At 35.9% G+C, this 20,172-nt stretch overlaps 1 long non-coding RNA gene across 1 annotated transcript in view; it reads right to left on the minus strand.

The window, feature by feature from the left end:
• The window catches only part of LOC110567613 (uncharacterized), a 53,461-nt gene that overhangs the window by 19,452 nt on the left and 13,837 nt on the right, over positions 1 to 20,172 (minus strand). Inside the window, exons 2-5 of the long non-coding RNA XR_010343651.1 lie at positions 16,868 to 17,021; positions 16,054 to 16,233; positions 14,704 to 14,842; positions 3,479 to 3,768 (exon numbers count right to left, since the gene is read on the minus strand). This is a non-coding gene — a long non-coding RNA (uncharacterized LOC110567613). The remainder of the gene's footprint in view (positions 1 to 3,478; positions 3,769 to 14,703; positions 14,843 to 16,053; positions 16,234 to 16,867; positions 17,022 to 20,172) is intronic.

The raw sequence follows: 20,172 nt of genomic DNA on the forward strand, positions 1-20,172 counted from the left end.
CCTTCACTTATGAAGCTTAGTTTGGCTGGATATGAAATTCTGGGTTGAACGTTCTTTTCTTTAAGGATGTTGAATATCGGCCCCCACTCCCTTCTGGCCTGTTGGGTTTCTGCTGAGAGATCTGCTGTGAGTCTGATGGGCTTCCCTTTGTGGGTAACCCGACCTTTCTCTCTGGCTGCCCTTAGTATTTTTTCCTTCATTTCAACCCTGTTGAAACTGATGATTATGTGCCTTGGGGTTGCTCTTCTAGAGGATTATCTTTGTGGTGTTCTCTGTATTTCCTGGACTTGAATATTGGCCTGCCTTGCTAGGTTGGGGAAGTTTTCCTGGATAATATCCTGAAGAGTATTTTCCAGCTTGGATATATTCTCTTCATCACATTCAGGTACACCTATCAAACGTAGATTAGGTCTTTTCACATAGTCCCATATTTCTTGTTGACTCTGTTCATTTCTTTTTACCCTGTTTTCTCTAATCTTGCCTTCTCGTTTTATTTCATTGAGTTGATCTTCGACCTCTGATATCCTTTCTTCCACTTGGTCAATTCGGTTGTTGAAACTTGTGCATGCTTCACGAAGGTCTCATGTTGTGTTTTTCAGCTCCATCATGTTCCTCTCTACGTTGTCCATTCTCGTTAACATTTCCTCAAGTCTTTTTTAAAGTTTCTTAGTTTCTTTGCATTGGGTTAGAACATGTTCTTTTAGCTCACAGAAGTTTCTTATTATCCACTTTCTGAAAGCTGATTCTGTCATTTCATCACACTCATTCTCCATCCAGTCTTGTTCCCTTGCTGATGAGGAGTTGTGCTCCCTTGTAGGAGGAGAGGTGTTCTGGTTTTGGGTGTTTTCATCCTTTTTGCACTGGTTTCTTCCCATCTTTGTGGATTTATCCACCTATCGACTTTGTAGTTGCTGTCTTTCTGATTTTGGTAATTTTAAGTCTGCAGTAGCTGAACTCATAAACCCCCTTTTCTTCCCCCGAGGTGTTCTGTCCTGAGGAGTTAGGGCTTTATAATTTTCTGCTGACTTGCAATTGTTTTCCCTGCCGACAAGGTGGCAGCCTAGTCACACTCAGTCTGCAGAGGCTTCGCTGAGCTTCTGTGGGCTCCGCCCAGGTTCCGTGTGAACTTCCCTGCAGTCCTGTTTATATGGGTGTAGTTAGAACTGCTTCCGCTATGCTGGCCCGCCCCTGTAGTGACGGAGTCTCTGTAGTGGCGGGTTGTCTTGGTTACGGCAAATTGCCCTGGGAACTGCAGGGTGTTTCCCGGTGGGGGACGCCCCTCCTCCACAGAGCTGGACCTTCCCAGGTTCAGCCATGTTTCCAGTGGTGCCCTCCTTGCCTGGGAATCTCTGGAGATTCCCAGGTTTGACTCCCTGCCTCAGCTCCCCTTGCTGGCCCAGAGGGGATCCAGTCTCGCTCATTCTGTGCAAGGAGCCGCTCCTCCCTGCACCAGGTGCAGGCCGAGCGGCCACGCCAGACCAACCAGCGGTGCTGGCAACTCGTGGGGCTCCTCCACCTGTGAATCTCCTGGTCTGTGGGCAGTAAAAATCCGCTGCCCTGTGAGCCGCTCTGAGATTCGTGGTGTGCTCTTGCCCGGGAGTCTCCTGGCTTGAATCCCTGCTTTAGCTCCCCTTGCTGGCTCAGAGGGGACTCAGTCGCTCTCGCTCTGTACAACGAGCCGCTGCTCCCCACCCCAGGGCGTAGGCCGAGTGGCCTCGCCGCTCAAACCAGCGGCGCTGGCGACCTGTGGGGCTCCTCCTCCTGTGAATCTCCTGGTCTGTGGGCAGTAAAAAATCGTCTGGAAATGCGGCGTCCACTCACCCTCTGCACCTTCTCTCAGAGCTGCAATCCCGACTTCCTCCTAATCAGCCATCTTGGATCCCCTCCCAAAAATTCTTATAGCAATAAACAATAAAAATTATGTAACTGAAATATATAAAATTATCATTGATTAAAGACCTGAATAAATGCATAGAGTTACTGTATTAATGAATTGAAAGATGCAACACTGTTAAGCATTGATCATCCCTAAATTAATATTTAGATTCACTATCACACCAATCAAAAACCCAGAAGACTTAATTGTTGTAATTGATAAGCTGATTCTAAAATTTATAAGATGATATATCCTGAAGTGGCAAAAATAATTTTGAAAAAGAAGAACAAATTTGGAGGATTTAGAGTATCTGAATCCAAGGCTTTTATAAAGCTGTATTAAACAAGACAATATATTTATTGAAGTGGCTGTACTGGGTTTTCTATTCTATCAGTTTATGTGTCTGTTTTTATATAGATCTCATACTGTTTTTGTCACTGTAGCTTTATAGTATATTTGGGTGTCAGGTAGTGTGATGGCCTCCAGCTTTGTTATTTCTGCTCAGTATTATTTTGTCTATTCAGATTTCTTTGTGGTTTCATAAGAATTTTAGGATTGCTTTTCTATTTTTGTGAAGAATGTCATTGATATATTGATAGGATTTCATTGAATCCATAGATTGCTTTAGGTGGTATGGCATTTTAACTATATTAATTAGTCTGATCCATAAGCAAGGGATGTCTTTCCTTTTGTTTGTGTCCTCTTCAATTTCTTTAATCAATGTTTTGTAGTTTTTGTTGTACCGCCTTGCTTAAATTGTTTAAATTCATTCCTAGGTATTATTTTTTGAACTATTATAAATGAAACTGCTTTCTTGATTCCTTTTTCAGCTAGTTCATTATTGGTGTATGGACACATTACTAATTTTTAAATGATAATTTTGTACCCCGCAGCTTCATTGATTTTGTTTATTACTTCTAGGAGGTTTGGTGGAGTCTTTAAATGTGTCTATATAAAAGATCAGGTCATCTGCAAACAGGAACAATTTAACTTCTTCTTTTACAATTATTTAGATGTCTTTCCTTTTTCTTGCCTGATTGCTCTGGCTAGGATTTTCAGTACTATGTGGAATAAGAGTAGTGAGAGTGGGCATCCTTGTCTTATTCTAGTTCTCAGAGGAAAGGCTTTCAACTCAGCATTTTCCTATCTAGTTGCAAGTTTGTTACATATGTCCTTTGTTATGTTGAGGTATGCTCCTTCTACCACATCAAATTTGTTGAGAGTATTTGTCATGAATTTTATCAAATTCTTTTTCTGTGCCTATTGAGAGGATCATATGGATTTTGGCCTTCATTCTGCTGATGTGATGATATTGGCATAAAGATACATATAAAGATCATTGTCATAGAAGAAAGAGTCCAGAAATAAACCTAAAATTGGTTAACTGATTGTCTATGAAAAAAGCAACAGAATTAAATTAGGACAGAATAGTCTTCAACAAATGCTCTACAACCAGATAACTATATGGGAAAGTGTTTTTTTAAATCTGTCACCTTTTTGACTCATAATACCAAACAATTAACTTGAAATAAATCCTAGACCTTAACATAGGAGCTAAAATTATAAAATGTATAGAAAAAATACAAGAAAAATATTACAAACCTAGTTTAGACAAAGATTTATTAGACACATAAAGGCCAGGTGCAGTGGCTCACACCAGTAATCTTAACACTTTGAGAGACCAAGGTGGGTGGATCACAAGGTCAGGAGTTCGAGACCATCCTGGTCAACATGGGGAAAACCCATCTCTGCTGGTGGTGGTGCCTGCCTGTAATCCTAGCTACTCAGCAGGCTGAGGCAGGAGAATCACCTGAACCAGGGAGTTGAAGGTTGCAGTGAGTGGAGATGATGGTGCCACCACACTCCAGCCTGGTGACAGAGCAAGATTCTTTCTAAAAAAAAAAAAAAAAGGACACAAAAAATGCAAACCATTAAAAAAGACAATTTGGACATTATCAAAATTAAAAAACTTTAAGAAAACAAAAAGATAAGCCACAAACTAGGAGAAAATATTAGCAAAATCAGTAACTGACACAGGACTTACATTCAAAATATGTAATTAAAACATCTCAATTTTTTAAATGAGAAAAAGATCTGAAGATACTTTGCAATAATAAATGAGTACCCAATAAGCACATGAAAGATGTTCAATGTCTCCAATCATCAAGAAAAATGTACATTGAGACTACCACATTAAACTGCCACAACTTCACACCCACTAGAATAGCTAAACTTTACTTTTTTTTATTTATTTATCTTTATTTCAATAGGTTTTTGGGCCAGCAGGTGGTGTTTGGTTACATGAATAAGTACTTTAGTGGTGATTTCTGAGATTTTGGTGCTCCCATCACCCAAGCAGTGTAGACTGTACCTAATATGTAGTCTTTGATTACCACTACTCTCACCTTTTCCCTTGAGTCCCCAAAATCCATTGTAAAATTCTCAAGCCTTTTCATTTTCATAACTTATCTCCTACTTCTGAGTGAGAACATACAATATTTGGTATTCCATTCCTGAGTTATTTAACTTAGAATAATGATCTTCAATTCCATCTAGGTTGCTGCAAATGCCATTATTTCATTGCTTTTCATGGCTGAACAGTATTCTATGCTGTTTGTGTGTATATGTGTGTGTATATATATGTTATATATTTATATAACATTATAATGTATATACATATATATTACATACATTTATGTAATATATTTATATATGTAATATGTGTATATATTACATTATATAATGCATTTATATATTTATACATTGTAATGTAATATAATATATATACATGCATATATTACATATACATGCATATATATTACATTATAGAAACATATATATTTTATATATTACATATTTATATATTATATAAATATATATGTAAATATATTATAAATATATAATATGCAAATATATAATACACTGTATTATATATACATTATATATTTATAATATAAAAATATAATGTATATATTTTATAATGTAATATAATATATACACATATATTACAGAAATACATGTATATTTATATTATTATGTATTACATTATATATTCATATTTAAATATATATTTATATGACATTATCAAATATATGCAATATATTTTATATATGACATATAAAATATATGTAACATATTTTGTATATTACATATATTTTATATATTACATGCATAAATATGAAATACATTTTATAATATAATATATAAATACATATTTAAATATAAATATATAATGTAATATATATTACATTTTAAAATATTTATAAATATATATATTTAATATATATATATGTGTATATATGTTTATATGTATATATAATAATTATATTTAGAATATATATGGTATATATTACATATTAGATATAAATATATGTAAATTATAAAAATATAATACATAATATATCATATTCTAAATATAATTATTATATATACATATAAACATATACACATATGTGTATATTTAATATTCTGTATATATTACATTTCATATATATTATTTATATTATATACATATTTGAATATACATATATATATATATATATATTATATTTTCTTTAGCCACTCATTGGTTGATGGGCATTTGGGCTGGATATGTTTGCAATTTTAAATTGTGCTGCTAAAAACATGTGTGTCCAAGTATCTTTTTTGTATAATGGCTTATTTTCCTCTGAGTAGATATCCAGTAGAGGGATTGCTGGATCAAATAGTAGACCTACTTTCATTTCTTTAAGGAATTGTCACACTGTTTTTCATAGTGGTTGTACTAGTTCACATTCCCACCAGCAGTGTAAAAGTGTTCCCTTTTTACCAGATCCACACCACACCAACATCTATTATTTCTTTATTTTTTGATTATAGCTATTCTTGCAAGAGTAAGGGCATATTGCACTGTGGTTTTGATTTGCATTTATCTGATCATTAGTGATGTTGAGCATTTTTTCATATGTTTGCTGGCCATTCGTATATCTTCTTTTGAGAATTGTCTATTCATGTTCTTAGCCCACATTCTGATGGGACTATTTAGGTTTTTTCTTGTGATTTGTTGGAGATTCTAGCAGATTCTGGACATTAGTTTTTTTGTCTGATGTATAGATTGTGAAGATTTTCTCCCACTCTGTGGGTTGTCTGTTTACTCTGTTGATTGTTTCCTTTTGCTGGTCAGAAGCTTTTTAGTTTAATTAAGTCTTATCTATTTATCTTTGTTTTTGTTGCATTTGCTTTTGGATTCTTGGTAATGAAGTTTTTGCCTAAGCCAAGGTCTAGAAGAGTTTTTTCGATGTTATCTTCTAGAATTTTTATGGTTTCAGGTCTTAGATTTAAGTCTTTAATCCATCTTGTGTTGGTTTTTGTATAAGGTGAGAGATGAGGGTCCAGTTTCATTCTTCTACTTGTGACTTGCCAATTATCCCCACAACATTGGTGGAATAGGGTGTCCTTTCCACATGTTGTTTTTGTTTGCTTTGTCAAAGGTCAGTTGGCTGCAAGTATTTGGCTTTATTTCTGGGTTCTCTATTCTAGAACAGCTAATATTTTAAAGCACAATAGCAAATGCTGGCAGAAATGTGGAAGTCAATGGAACTTTCATATAATACTTATGGGTATTCAAAATGATACTGCTACTTTGAAAAACAGTTTGACAATTTCTGATAAAGTTTAGCATCTGCTAGGTGTGATATCTACCCTAAAGAAATAATGATACATATTCAAGACTTTAAAGTGAATATTCACAGTAGCCTTAACTGGAAACAACCCAATATCCATGAACTGGTAAATGAATAAAGAAATTTCCGTCTATCTGTACAATAGAATACCACTTGGCAAAAAAAAAGAACACTATTAATTGCATTTGGTTCTTTGACTTCCTTGCATTGCTAGCTAATTATTCAAGTATTAGTATTATTCCCTTCAATAATTATTCCCTTGAATATTATTATTCAAGTATTATCTTATTCCCTTCACTAGACTAGCAAACTTTTTCTTTTAAGTGGTATATAGTGAATGTTTTTGGCTTTGCAGGCCATACTGTTTCTGTTATGACTATTTAACTCTGCAATTGTAACACAAAACAGCAATAGACAGCACTTACAATAATGACTGTGGCTGTGTTCCAATAAAACGTTACTTTAAAACATAAGTCGCAAATGTGGTTTCTGGTTCTGACTGTAAGGAGCTTGGAAGTTGCTACTTCCTCCTAACAATTAATACAAATCAGCACAGTCTGAAAAATTGACAGCTCTTTCTGGGTCCATAAGAGATATCAGGACACAGTAAACCACTGCCCACAAGACTGGAAGGACAGGTGAACTCAGAGAGTCCTGGATTCCTGGAGCACAGACTCCTACACAGAATCCATGATAGAAATCACTGTTGGGCAGGAAAACCTGAACTGTACTTTACGAATTGCTGGAGGTTCATTGTGGACAAGTCTAAGAGCTAAAACTCTAGGAAGATCCAGTCATGGGGGCTGGCAGAGGGGTCTTCACACTTTTGCGAGTTTTATCTCTAGGAGTTTGGTCAGGTTCTTACAATAAAAATTGAAGGAAAATATCTTCATGCTTCTGGCAAGGAGAAGAGACAAAGAACCATTTTAAAATACAGAAGAGCACTTTGTTCTTAATAAGGTCTGCCCTAATCTGTTGGGGTTTTATCAGAACCTAAAGAACCTGATAAAAAGGAAATGCCCAACTCCAGCCCACTCTAGCTTACCTGTCTTACCTAAGGTGTGTGTGGGGGTCAGGGAGTAAATTAGGGGCATGTGTGAAGCTCACATCCAGAGGCATGTGTACATTAAAAGACTGAGACATAAGTACAGGACTCTAGAAAGCTTCCCTTCCCTTCCCACCTTACTATCACATCACTAAAGGCCTATTTGGAGCAGTTCATCTGGCTATGCAAAAAAAAAAAAAAAAAAAAAAAAAAAAAAAAACTACAAGGAATATTGAAAAGCAAAAAACACAATTTGAAAGACAGAGCAAGCATCAGAACCAGACATGGTGGAGATGTTGGAATTACCAGACTGAAAATTTAAAATAACAATGATTAATATGCTAATAAGGGCTCTAATTAATAATAAAGAGCAAGAACAGATGGGCAACAGAAGAACAGATCCTAAGAAAGAAAAAACAACAACAACAAAAAAGAAAGCTAGAGATTAAAATTACTGTACTAGAAGTAAAGAATGCCTTTGATGAACTTATTAGTAGACTGGAAATGGATGTGGGAAGAATTTCTGAGCTTGAGAATATATCAATAGAAATCTTCAAAACTGAAAAGCAAAGAGAACAAAGACAAAAACAAAACAAAACAAAACAACAGAACAGAATATCCAAATACTGTGGGACAACTACAACAGGTGTAACATACATGTAATGGAAATACCAAGAGAAAAGAGAGAGAGAAAACAGAATTTTTTTTCTTTTTTAGATGGAGTCTCACTTAGCCACCTAGGCTGGAGTGCAGTGGTGTGATCTTGGCTCACTGCAACCACTGTCTCCCAGGTTTAAGCAATTCTCCCATCTCAGCCTCCTGAGTAGCTGGGATTACAGGCACATACCATCATTCTCGGCTAATTTTTATTTTAGTAGAGACGGGGATTCACCATGTTGGCCAGGCTGGTCTTGAACTCCTGACCTCAGGTGATCCGCCTGCCTCAGCCTCCCAAAGCACTAGGATTACAGGTGTGAGTCACTGTGTATGGCCAAAAAGAAGAATATTTGGAACAATAATGCCTGAGAATCTTCCCAAAATTAATGTCAGACATCACACCACAGATCCAGAAAACTCAGGGAAGCAAAGCAGGGTAAATGCCAAAAAACTACAACTGAGCATATCATTTTCAAATAACATAAAATCAAAGATTTAAAAAAAAAAATCCTGAAAGAGGCAGGAGGAGAAAAAATCTTACCTATAGAGAAATAAAAAAAAAAAAATAGCATATCCTACTTCTCCTCAGAAATCACATATACAAGAAGAAAGTAGTATAAAATATTTAAAGCATTAAAAAAAATGAGAAAACTAACAACCTAGAATTCTGTACTATGTGAAGTTATCCTTCAAAAGTAAAGAAGAAACAAGAAGTTTCTCAAACAAACGAACAAAAATTGAGGGAATTTGTTGCCAGTAGACCTGCCTTGTAAGAAAGGTTAAAAGAAATTATTTCAAGAGAAAGAAAATAATATAGCTCCGAAACTTGGATCTTCGCACAGAAAGGAACAGCATCAAAAAAGGAAGAAGAGAAGATAAAATGAAAACTTACTTTTCTTACTCTTAATTTTTCTAACATACCATTGTTCAAAATAATAGCAATGATGTATTAAATTATGTAATATATGTTAATATCATATATTATATATATGTTTATATATAAGTAAAATGAATGCCAGCAATAATACAAGGATAAGAAAAAGAAATTAGAATTATTTTGTTATTATAAAGAACTCAGACTACCTGTGAAGCAATATAGAGTTATTTGAAAATGGACTTGGAATAGTTACAAATGTATATTGCAAACTCTAGGGCAACCATAAAAAAAGAGTAACCAGCCTAGGTGTGGTATTTCATACCTGCAATCCCAATACTTTGGGAGGCCGAGGTGGGTGGATCATAAGGTCAGGAGTTTAAGATCAGCCTGGCCAACATGATGAAACCCCGTCTCTACTGAAAATACAAGAATTAGCTGGGCATGGTAGTGCATGCCTGTACTCCCAGCTATTCGGGAGGCTGAGGCAGGAAAATAGCTTGAACCCAAGAAACAGAGGTTGTAGTGAGCTGAGATCGTGCCACACTACACTCCACCCTGGGTGACAGAGCAAGACTCTGTCTCAAAAAAAAAAACAAAAGTGTGACTAATATACTGAGAGAGAAACCACATAAAATGTTTGATTTTGGTAACTTACACCAAACATTTAAGGAAAAAATTATACCAATTGTCTACAGTCTCTTTTAGGAGATCAAAGCGTAGGAAATTCTTCCCAACTGATTCTATGAGGCCAGTATTATCCTAACACCAATACCAGAACAAGACCTTAAAAGGGGGAAAAAAAAAACAAAAAACCTCACACAGACCCTTCATGAGCATCAATCATGAAAGAAATCATCAACAAACTATAAACAAACTGAATTCCCACAATGCATTACAAATTATATATAACCAAGAAGTGGGTTTTATTCCAGATATACAAGACTTGATCAATATTCAAAAATCAATTAACATAATACATTACATTGGACTAAAGAAGAAAATCACATGATTCTATCAATAGATACAGAAAGAGCATTAGAAAAAATTCAACACCCATGATTTTTTAAAAACCTCTGAGTAAACTAAGAATAGAGAGGAATTTCCTCAATTTAAAAAGGATAACTATAAAAAACCTACAGCTAACATCATATTTAATAATATAATTAACAAAACCAGAAGCTTTCCCTCTAAGATCAGAAACAAGGCAAGGATATCTCTCTCACCACTCCTTTCCAACATCATACTGGAAGTCCTAGCTAATGCAATAACACAAGAAAGGAAAGAAAAGTGCAGATTGGGAAGGAAGAAATATAGCTATCTATTTTTGTTCACAGAGACATGACAGTCTAGGTAAAAAATCTGAAAGAATAAAAATTAAAACTCCTGTAACTAAGAAGTGAAATAGCAAGGCTGCAGGATACCAGGTTAATATACAAATTAATATCAAGTACCAGTAATAAACAAGTGTAATTTGAAATTAAAAACACAATACTATTTACATCAGAACCCACCATAAAATTTTTTCACCAAATGAAGAAATGTATCTTCAAATGAAATACATCTTCATTTGATGGGTGAACTCAATATATCAGATTAAATATATCTTCAGTAAAGAAGGAATACAGATGGCAAATAAGCATGTGAAAAGATGTTCCACATCATATATCATTAGGGAAATGCAAATTAAAACCACAAGATACTACTATACACCTATTACAATGGTCAAAATCCAGAACACTGACAACACCAAGTGCTGACAAGGATGTGAAACACAAGAACTCTCATTCATTGCTAGTGGAAATGCAAAACAGTACAGCCATTTTGGAAATCCGTTTGGTGGATTCTTATCAAACTAAACCTACACTTACCATGTAATACAGCAATCATAGTCCTTGTTATGCACCCAAATGAATTGAAAATTAATGTCCCTACAAAAACTTGCACAAGGTTGTTTATAGTAGCTTTATTTATAATTGCCAAAACATGGAAGCAACCAAGATGTCCTTCAGTAGGTGAATAGATAAACTGTGGCACATTCACACAATGTGATATTATTTAGCTTCAGTGCTAAAGAGAAATGTATCAAGCCATTAAAAGATATAGAGGAGACCTATGCATATTACTTAGTGAAATAATCCAGTCTGAAAAGGCTATATTCAGTGTAATCTCAACTATATAACACTTTGGAAAAGGCAATATTACGGAGACAGTAAAAAGATCAGTGGTCGGGGGTTGTTTTGGGGTGATGAGGAGCAAAAATGGATAAATAGGTGGAGCGCAGATTATTTTAACAGTAAAACTACTCTGTGTGATACTATAATGCTGGATTCATGTCGTTATACATTTGTCCAAAACAATGAATGTGCAGCACCAGGAGTGAACCCTAATCTAAACTACGGACTTTGGGTAATAATAATGTGTCATTGCATATTCATCAATTATAGCGAATATACCAACGCTGTGCATTGTGGGGAGGGGGAAGGGAGTATATGGGATATCGCCATAACTTCCTCTCAATTTTGCTGTGAACCTAAACTGTTCTAGAAAAAAAATAAGTTTAAAAAAAACCCAAAAAAAAAAAAAAACCAAGTGGCAGGCCACGTTTGGTCCAGAGACGTCATTCTTTGCTGCCCTACAGCCTACAGGGTCTCAGTGCTGGACTGAACTCATGGGAAACTACCAGGCATATACACTGCTCCTCCGAGCAGATGTCAGAGCAGCTAATGGGGGAATTACAAATCTATCTGACTTCTCCATGTTTTTCTCCAGAGACAATATCCGACTGAAGCCAGTTTACAGTCTCTCAATGAAGGATGATGGCAAGCTTTTGGTTTCATTTTGGTTTTTGTACTAACTTTCATGCCTCAGCGATCTGTGGCAATCCAAGCACCTAATAAAACAACCCTGCTGTTCCTGCCACCACTGAGGTTCATTCCTGATGAAATTGTGGTCCTTCAATGACCACCCAGCTGTGGGGTCTTTGCTGCTAAAGAGAAATAAGACACCATGAAACACTCAAGAGTGTGGGCAGGAAGGGAGGTCTCCAAAACCAGCAAGAAAAATAACCACTGGAGCTTCCCTTCTACAGGAAGGAGTACAAATGACTGATGAGGGGTGTGAACGCTTGGCAGGCTGAGACTAGAGGAAAAGGATCTCTGTTTAATATTTCCATGGTAAATGGTGTATAATCCAGAGATCACTACTTCCAAAGTCAAATTTCACTAGAAAGCCAGCTTCCTGTGCAGTTATCACAGAGATCTGTGTGAGATCCTTATCGTAGCTTTGTTTACAAACATAAATTTGACTTTTGCAAAGAATACAGCAAGTATGAGGTTGATCTTTTGGGTTACTGAAAAATGGTTTTCTCACAAAATTTGGAAGGTTTACAGACAATGAGATAAAGGAATTTTCCGAGGGCCAGACACCCCCATGAGGATGAGTCAGGGCTCCTGGCATCCACCGAGGAAAGGTTAAGGTACCTTGCTGAGATTTCTGCAGATTCCATGTCTGGAGCTTGCTCCAGTGGCTCCTCTCCAAGTGTAAAGCCCAACTTGGAGTTTATTTTACTTCTCAGTAGCCAAGTTTCTTTTTTTTTTATTTCATTTTTATTTTTTAGATGGAGTCTTGCTCTGTTGCCCAGGCTGGAGTGCAGTGGCACCATCACAGCTCACTGCAATCTCTGCCTCCAGGTTCAAGTGATTCTCCTACCTCAGACTCCCCAGTAGCTGGTATTACAGTTGCACACCAGAAATGTAAAAAAAAAAAAAAAATACATTTTTGTATTTTTAGTAGAGACAGGGTTTCACTGTGTTGGTCAGGCTGGTCTCAAACTTCCAGCCTCAGGTGATCCGCCCACTTTGGCTTCCCAAAGTGCTGGGATTACAGGCATGAGCCCTGCCAAATATAATCTCCTAACTCAATAATTACATTGCCTATTTGGAAGGAAGCAGGGTCACATTTTTTTTTTTTTAATAGAGATGGTGTTCTCACCATTTTTTAAAAAAGTGCCTAAGCTGTGGCAATAAGTCGAAAATAGTGATTTTCCTGCAAAGGAGACCTGGAGAGGAAGTTTAAAATGCAAAAGATAATGTAACAGAAATAAAGGTTGTAAAAGAGGCCTCAGGTATTTTAGGACCAATGCTATGTCAGTCTGGAGATGCCTGAACATAACTGTGTGTGCTCTATAGCTCTGAGGACTGAAAAGAGACAAAGCAAGGCCCCTAGCACTTCAGATATTATAGGCACAGGAATACTGAATGACAGCTAAAGTCCCTTGCTTATATGAGGCAAAATCTGGAATTGACAATGTATATAACCACTATGTGTCACAAACTCAGATATAATTAAGCTTTTCTAATACTCTGCAGTTTTTAATGTCTATTTAAATATTTTGTCAGAGTTTTAAAGAATAATTGTACTTAAAAATAAAATAATAATATCTCATTTAAAACTAAATGCTTAATTTATAGGCAAAAATCATCTATAATGATTCAGAGATCCAAGTAGAAGAAGATGCCTTAATTTTGATATAATTCTAAAAGAATAATTATACTATACCAAATGGAATTTACTGAATGCACAAATGCTTTCATATTGAAATTAAAATAGGAGGCACTTTTTAAATGTTAACCAAGGAGCACACAGTGAAATGACTGTGTCCAACGCGCTGCAGATATGAAACATAAATGAGATAAAATATTGCAGAATTAAAACTGAGTTACTATTAATTATAAAGAAAATCACATTGATGAGTGCAAAAATGTCAAAATTATTTCAATGTCAAAATTGTTAAAAGTGTTAAATATGTCTATTATGCAAAAGGAAAACTGGCAGAAATATTTGTTAATTTAATTAAGTTATATAGTACCAAGTAAGTATTGAGCTTGGAAATACAATTCGAACTTTTTTGAAACTACTAAAAGTATCACAATATACGGCAATTCTGAAAACTGCTGATGCAAAAACTTAAGGTAATCAAATTACCTTTCTTTGATTTTTCTAATACCAAAAAGTCTAATCATAATTTGCAAATGTCAACTGTTCTCTGTCATCACTAGATCACTGTCTCCACTAAATACAAAATATACACCAAGTAGGTATGAAACCTATACATATTTACTATTTCTGAATAGAATAGGGTAAATCAACTGGATACATCCTATACATTATTACTGGCATTGTGAGGTATTGTAGAAATACCTCTACTAATCCTAGAAATGTTCTGACACTTGTAGGAAAGATAGAACATCTAGCAGATTAATTTCCAAATTATACTAGAGAACTTTAAGAAGACAGATGTTATGGCTTTATACATCTCAATCTGACAATGATCAACAGTGAGAATTACACAAAATTAATTTAGGAGCACTTACGGATTGGCTTATGGTCTTGGACATCCTTTACTTCTATACAAGTTAAGCTCATGGTTCAGTAATTATTTCTATTTTCCTGCATGGCTTTGATGCTGGTCAGCTTGTAGCCCAGAAAACTCTCTTTTCCAGAAAACAGTACTTACTCTGTTTACTGATCCACATACTTCCTTTTCCTTGCAGACCTGGCCTCACAGATTGAAATATAAACTACTCACCTGATTTCCTTCTACTAATGGGAGAATGGGCTCTGGTTTGTAGTCACTACAGCCAGTGAGTGTGTAGGAAGGAGGTCTGAGATGTGGGTTTGTGATCCTGTGACTTCACTTCCCCAGAAAACTACAATTATCACTTCACCTGTAGATAGAATGGGAGTACATATTTGAAGAGTTAAAGTTATTTTCAGAAAACCAATTACCAAAAACAATGACAATGTTCTAATGTGCATCTCCAGAGACATAAAAATATTTGGGAGAGGTGAAAAATTTCCACAATATCTGGAAAAAAATGGGCTCCGGAAGGAAGGAAGGGAGCAGGAAGTGATGAGTCTGAGACATGAGAGACTGAAGCAAAGCATGTGTGTCTTACTGAATTCTGTGCTTCCCTGGGTTATACATCTGCTGAAAATCTAATTTTCAGCTAATCTCCAAACTATGGAGCCAAACTGTTCTTTAAACAGATGGGATCACACAAAGAGCTTGAGAAGGAGATGTCAACAGTTTACACTGCAGAGAAGAACTTAAAGCCAAACATTAATATAAAGAATAAATAGAAAACAAATTATACAATTCAATGCAAATTAATATTTAAATGTAGATAATATGTATTCTAGGAACATATATTTTATCAACATTTACCCCATAGAGACAGAGATTCTAAACTAAATATTTATAGAAGAAACAGAACATTCACTAACGACCCCTCCTATCCATAAAAATGTACTGATTTTATGGATTCCAGAAGAAAATTCTACTCATGTACTAATGAATATACCAATATATTCTAAAATTTTTAAAAGCTATAATTATTCTTCCAATCATTTTTAGGAAGGATAAATTGATATAAGAACTGTTTGCATGGGCAATAGAATATCACAAAGAATTAAAAGGTATGAATATGAAAGTAATATTTTTACATATTAGAAACAATTGTGTTAACACATTAAAATATTATAGCATTATTAAGTGCCCTTTATGCCAGAAAGGCAAGTGAGATTCATTCTCAGGAAATTCTATAATACAATAAATTACATTAATTGAATTAATGAGAATGTCATGTGCTCATGTTCATAAATGCAAAACAGATGTCAAAATGTCACAGAAAATTATATTTTAAATAATGTAATCATTAAGAAATTAGCAGAAAATATTTTTAAACACAAAAATAGATTTGTAAAATGAAAAGTCACGAAGTTACATGATTAGACAGGAAGAGTCAACATTATTAAGAAATCAAAAATACTTTTTTTTTTTGAGACAGGGTCTCCCCGTCTCATCCAGGATGAAGTGCAGTGGCACAATCTCAGCTCACTGTAACCTCCACCTCTTGGGTTCAAGTGATCCTCCTACCTCAGCTCCCCAAGTAGCTGGGATCACAGTTGTGCGCCACCATGCCTGGCTTTTTTATTTTTTGTAGAGCCAGGATTTTGCCATGTTGTCCAGGCAGGCTGGTCTCAAACTCCTGAATTCGAGTAATCCACCTGCCTCAGCCTCCCAAAGTACTGGGATTACAGACATGAACCACCATGCCTGGCCAAGAAATAAAAAATACTTTAATAAATAGATTTTAACTCCAACATAGCTATCATCTGTTTGTATTCTAGAGATAGAAAGTTTACTCTAAAGAAGAATAAACAAATAAAAATGTCCATGAAAAGTCTGAAAAGAGTAAATTCTCTCATAAAATATTGTAGACTTTGAGATTAAAATTGTGTTGTGTTAATTCATAAACAGAGTGAGAGACCACTGGAACGTAAAATTCAATAGTGGACTAATATGAAATACACTGTACAACAAATGCAGCAGTGGTGAAAGAAGCCATGCAAGCTCAGTGTGTCTCCCTGGGGACTGAAGCTCACAGACATGCAGCACAGATTTTGTCTCTCACTGTGTTTGCTCCCTGCAGGTCTGATATTTCTACATGTGCAGGAAGAATGCTTTGCCTTCCTGCAAGAATATTTTTAGCTAAAATCTAATGAATGTGATTCCTACTGACTTAATACTCATTGTAACCTGTTTTCAGAGCCCATAATATGCTTCCTGGTGAGCTGAGATGTCACTGCCATTACTAAAACTTTATTACCTGCAAGTGACCCATGTCTATGTTTGTGAATTATAGAACCAGTCAGATATTATTGTAGTAATTCTGTAGTTGGTGACTTGCCTGGTGCAGGACTATCTGGGGGCTTTTTTCCTTACTAGGTCTGCAGGTGAAGAGAGTCTAAATGAAGCATTCAGAGATACTGGGATGGGCCACTCCAAGGTGTTATGCTCTCAATGTATACCCCAAACTAACACAGGCACAAAGTTCCATGTCCCTTTAGAAGAAGAAAAAATACATTTGGAAAGAATAATCATCATTGGTTGTGAAACAGAAAGTCTTCAGAGCATGTGCTAAAAAACAAACAAACACTAACAGATGTTCCATGGCTGGAATAAAAGTGTTTGTTAATAGACGCTGGTGAGGCTGGATGGAAAAGGGAACACATACAGAGTTGGTGGGAATTTAAATTAGTTCAGCCAGTGTGCAAAGCGGTTGATTTCTCAAAGAACTTAAAACAAGTACCATTTGACTCAGTAATCCCCTTACTGGTGCTGGGTATGGTGGCTCACACCTGTAATCCCAACACTTTGGGAGGCCAAGGCAGGTGGATCACCTGTGGTCAGGAGTTCAAGACCAGCCTAGCCAACATGGGAAAACCCTGTCTCTAGTATAAACACAAATATTTGCTGGGCACTGTGGAGGGGACCTGTAATCCTAGCTACTCAGAGACAGAGACAGGAGAATTGCTTGAACCCAGAGGAGGTTGCAGTGAGCAGAGATCATGCCACTGCACTCTAGCCTGGGAGATAGAGCAAGTCTCCATCTAAAAAAAAACAAACATAATAAAAGATAAAAATTCCCATTACTGGGTACATACCCAAAAGAAAATACAACATTTTACCAAAAAGACACAATGTAAACCTGCATATGTACCCCTTCTATCTAAAATACCACTTGAAAAATATTTTAAATAAATATTTGTGAAAAATGTTATCTCACTGTAGGAATAAAGAACTTTCTAACTAACTTAAGAAGCACACAGCCAAAACTAAGAACTAGTAGCAGGGCTAAGGAAAGCCAAAAGTGTCAGCATGCTTGGCACAAGCTGATAGGTATTTGCTGAAATGACAGCTGCCCTGGGGAAATGAAAAAGTGTTATTCAGACACAATTATTGATTCCTCAATTTCTTGATTTTCCTGGGACATCTTTATCATTCTCTGACCTCCTGAGTGTGGTCAGACATCTGCCTCTTAGAGGTGACTTGTTGGCTGCAAACTGTGGCATTTATTACTGTCCTTTGCTCAAGGAAGAGGGACCTCTCTAATCCTAGAAATGTCTACATCTGATGAAAGAAATCAAGGAACTAAACAAATGAAGAGATATACCATATTCATAAACAGAAAGACTCAGTATTGTTAAGATGCCGGTTTTTCCTAATACACAGATTCAATGCAATTCCAATCAAAATGGAAGCAAATAAGTTCGAGAATATAGACAAACTAGCTCTAAAGTTTATATAACTAGGCAAGAGACCTTCAATAGCAAAACACAATTTTGAAGAACAAAATTGGAGGACAGACTAATCAACTTCAACACTTACTATAGAGCTACGTTAATCAAGAGTGTGGTATTGATGAAAAAATAGACAAACATATTGGTGAAACAGGATAAAGTTCAGAAATAAACACATATACTCAGTTTATCTTTGAAAAGGAAATAAAGGAAACATGATGGTGAAACAAATATTTTTTTTTCAGGAAGGGGTGCTGGAAAAACTGAACATCCACATGCAAAAAATAATAATAATAATAAATCACAAACCTTACATCTTAACCGAAATTAACTCAAAATAAAGACCTAAAAGTGTAACAGAAAATGATAAAACTTACAGAACATGACACAGGAGAAAACAGATTACTGGGTTTGATGATGACCTTTAGAAAAAACGAGAGTTGCAGTTCATAAAAGAAGTAATCGATGAGCTAGATTTGCTGAAAATGTAATTTTTTTCCCCCCCGGGGGAAGACACTAAAAAAAAAAAGAAAAACAAACCACAGACTGGAAGAAAATATTTGCCAAAACCTATCTGATTAAGGGCTTTCACAGAAATATATTAATATTCTTAAAACTAAACATTAAGAAACAACTTAATTAAAAAATGAGCTAACGGGCAGAAGTGGTGGCTCACATCTGCAATCCCAGCATTTTGGGAGGGTGAGGCTGGTGGATAACTTGAGGTAAGGAATTTGAGACCAGCCTGGCCAATATGACAGGAACCCTGTCTCTACTAAAAATACAAAAATTAGCTGGGCATGGTGGTGCACACCTGTGATCCAAGTTATTTGGGAGGCTAAGGCAGGAAAATCACTTGAACCTGGGAGGTGGAGGTTGCAGTGATCCAAGATCGTGCTGCTGCACTCCAACCTGGGTGATGGAGCAAGACCTTGTCTAAAAATGGAGCTAAATACATTTAACAGGCACATCATCAAATAAAATATACAAATGAAAAATAAGCATATGTAATGATGCTACACAAAATACTTCCTCAGGGAAATGTAACAATGACATGCCACTGCACACTATTAGAATGACCAAAATCCCAAATACTGACACCACCAAATACTGGCAAAAATTTGGAGAGAAACTCTCATCCAATGCTTTTGGGAATGTAAAATGGTGCTGTCATTTAAAAATTTTATTTATAATTTCAACTTTTATTACAGATTAAAATAAACACATGCAGGCTTGTCACATGGGTTAAATTACATAACACTGAGGTTAGCGGTCCCAACAATCCCATCATCCAGGAAGTAGGCATAGTACCCAACAGGTGGTTCTTCAATTCTGCTGGCCCTCCATCCTTGCCTTGTCTAGTCATCCTCAATGTCTATTCCCATCTTTATGTTCATGTGTATTCAATGTTTAGCTCCCACTAGTAAGTGAGGACATGTGTATTTGGTTTTCTGTTTTTGCAGTAGTTCACTAGGATAAGTACCTCCAGTTCCATTATGTTGCTGTAAAGAACATGATTTTATTCTTTTTATGACTACATAGTATTCCATGGGGTATATGCACCACATTTTCTTCTTTATCCAGTCTACCATTGATGGGTGCTGCCATTAACATGCATATGAATGTGCTTTTACGGTAGACTGGTTTATATTCCTTTGGGTATATGCCTAATCATGGGATTGCTGGGTCCAGTGGTAATTCTGTATTTAAGAAATTGCCAAACTGCTTTCCACAACAGCTGAACTAACTTACATACCCACCAGCCATGTATGTATTTCTTTTGCTCCACAGCCTTGCCAGCATGCTATTTTTTGACTTTTGAATTATAGCCATTCTGACTGGTGTGGGATGGTATCTCCTTGTGGTTTTGATTTGCATCTCTCCACTGATTAGTGGTGTTCAACATTTTTTC

The sequence above is a fragment of the Aotus nancymaae genome, unplaced genomic scaffold (assembly GCF_030222135.1).
Source record: "Aotus nancymaae isolate 86718 unplaced genomic scaffold, 86718_ANA_hifiasm-v0.15.2.pri h1tg000020l, whole genome shotgun sequence".
Taxonomy (NCBI): Eukaryota; Metazoa; Chordata; class Mammalia; order Primates; family Aotidae; genus Aotus; species Aotus nancymaae.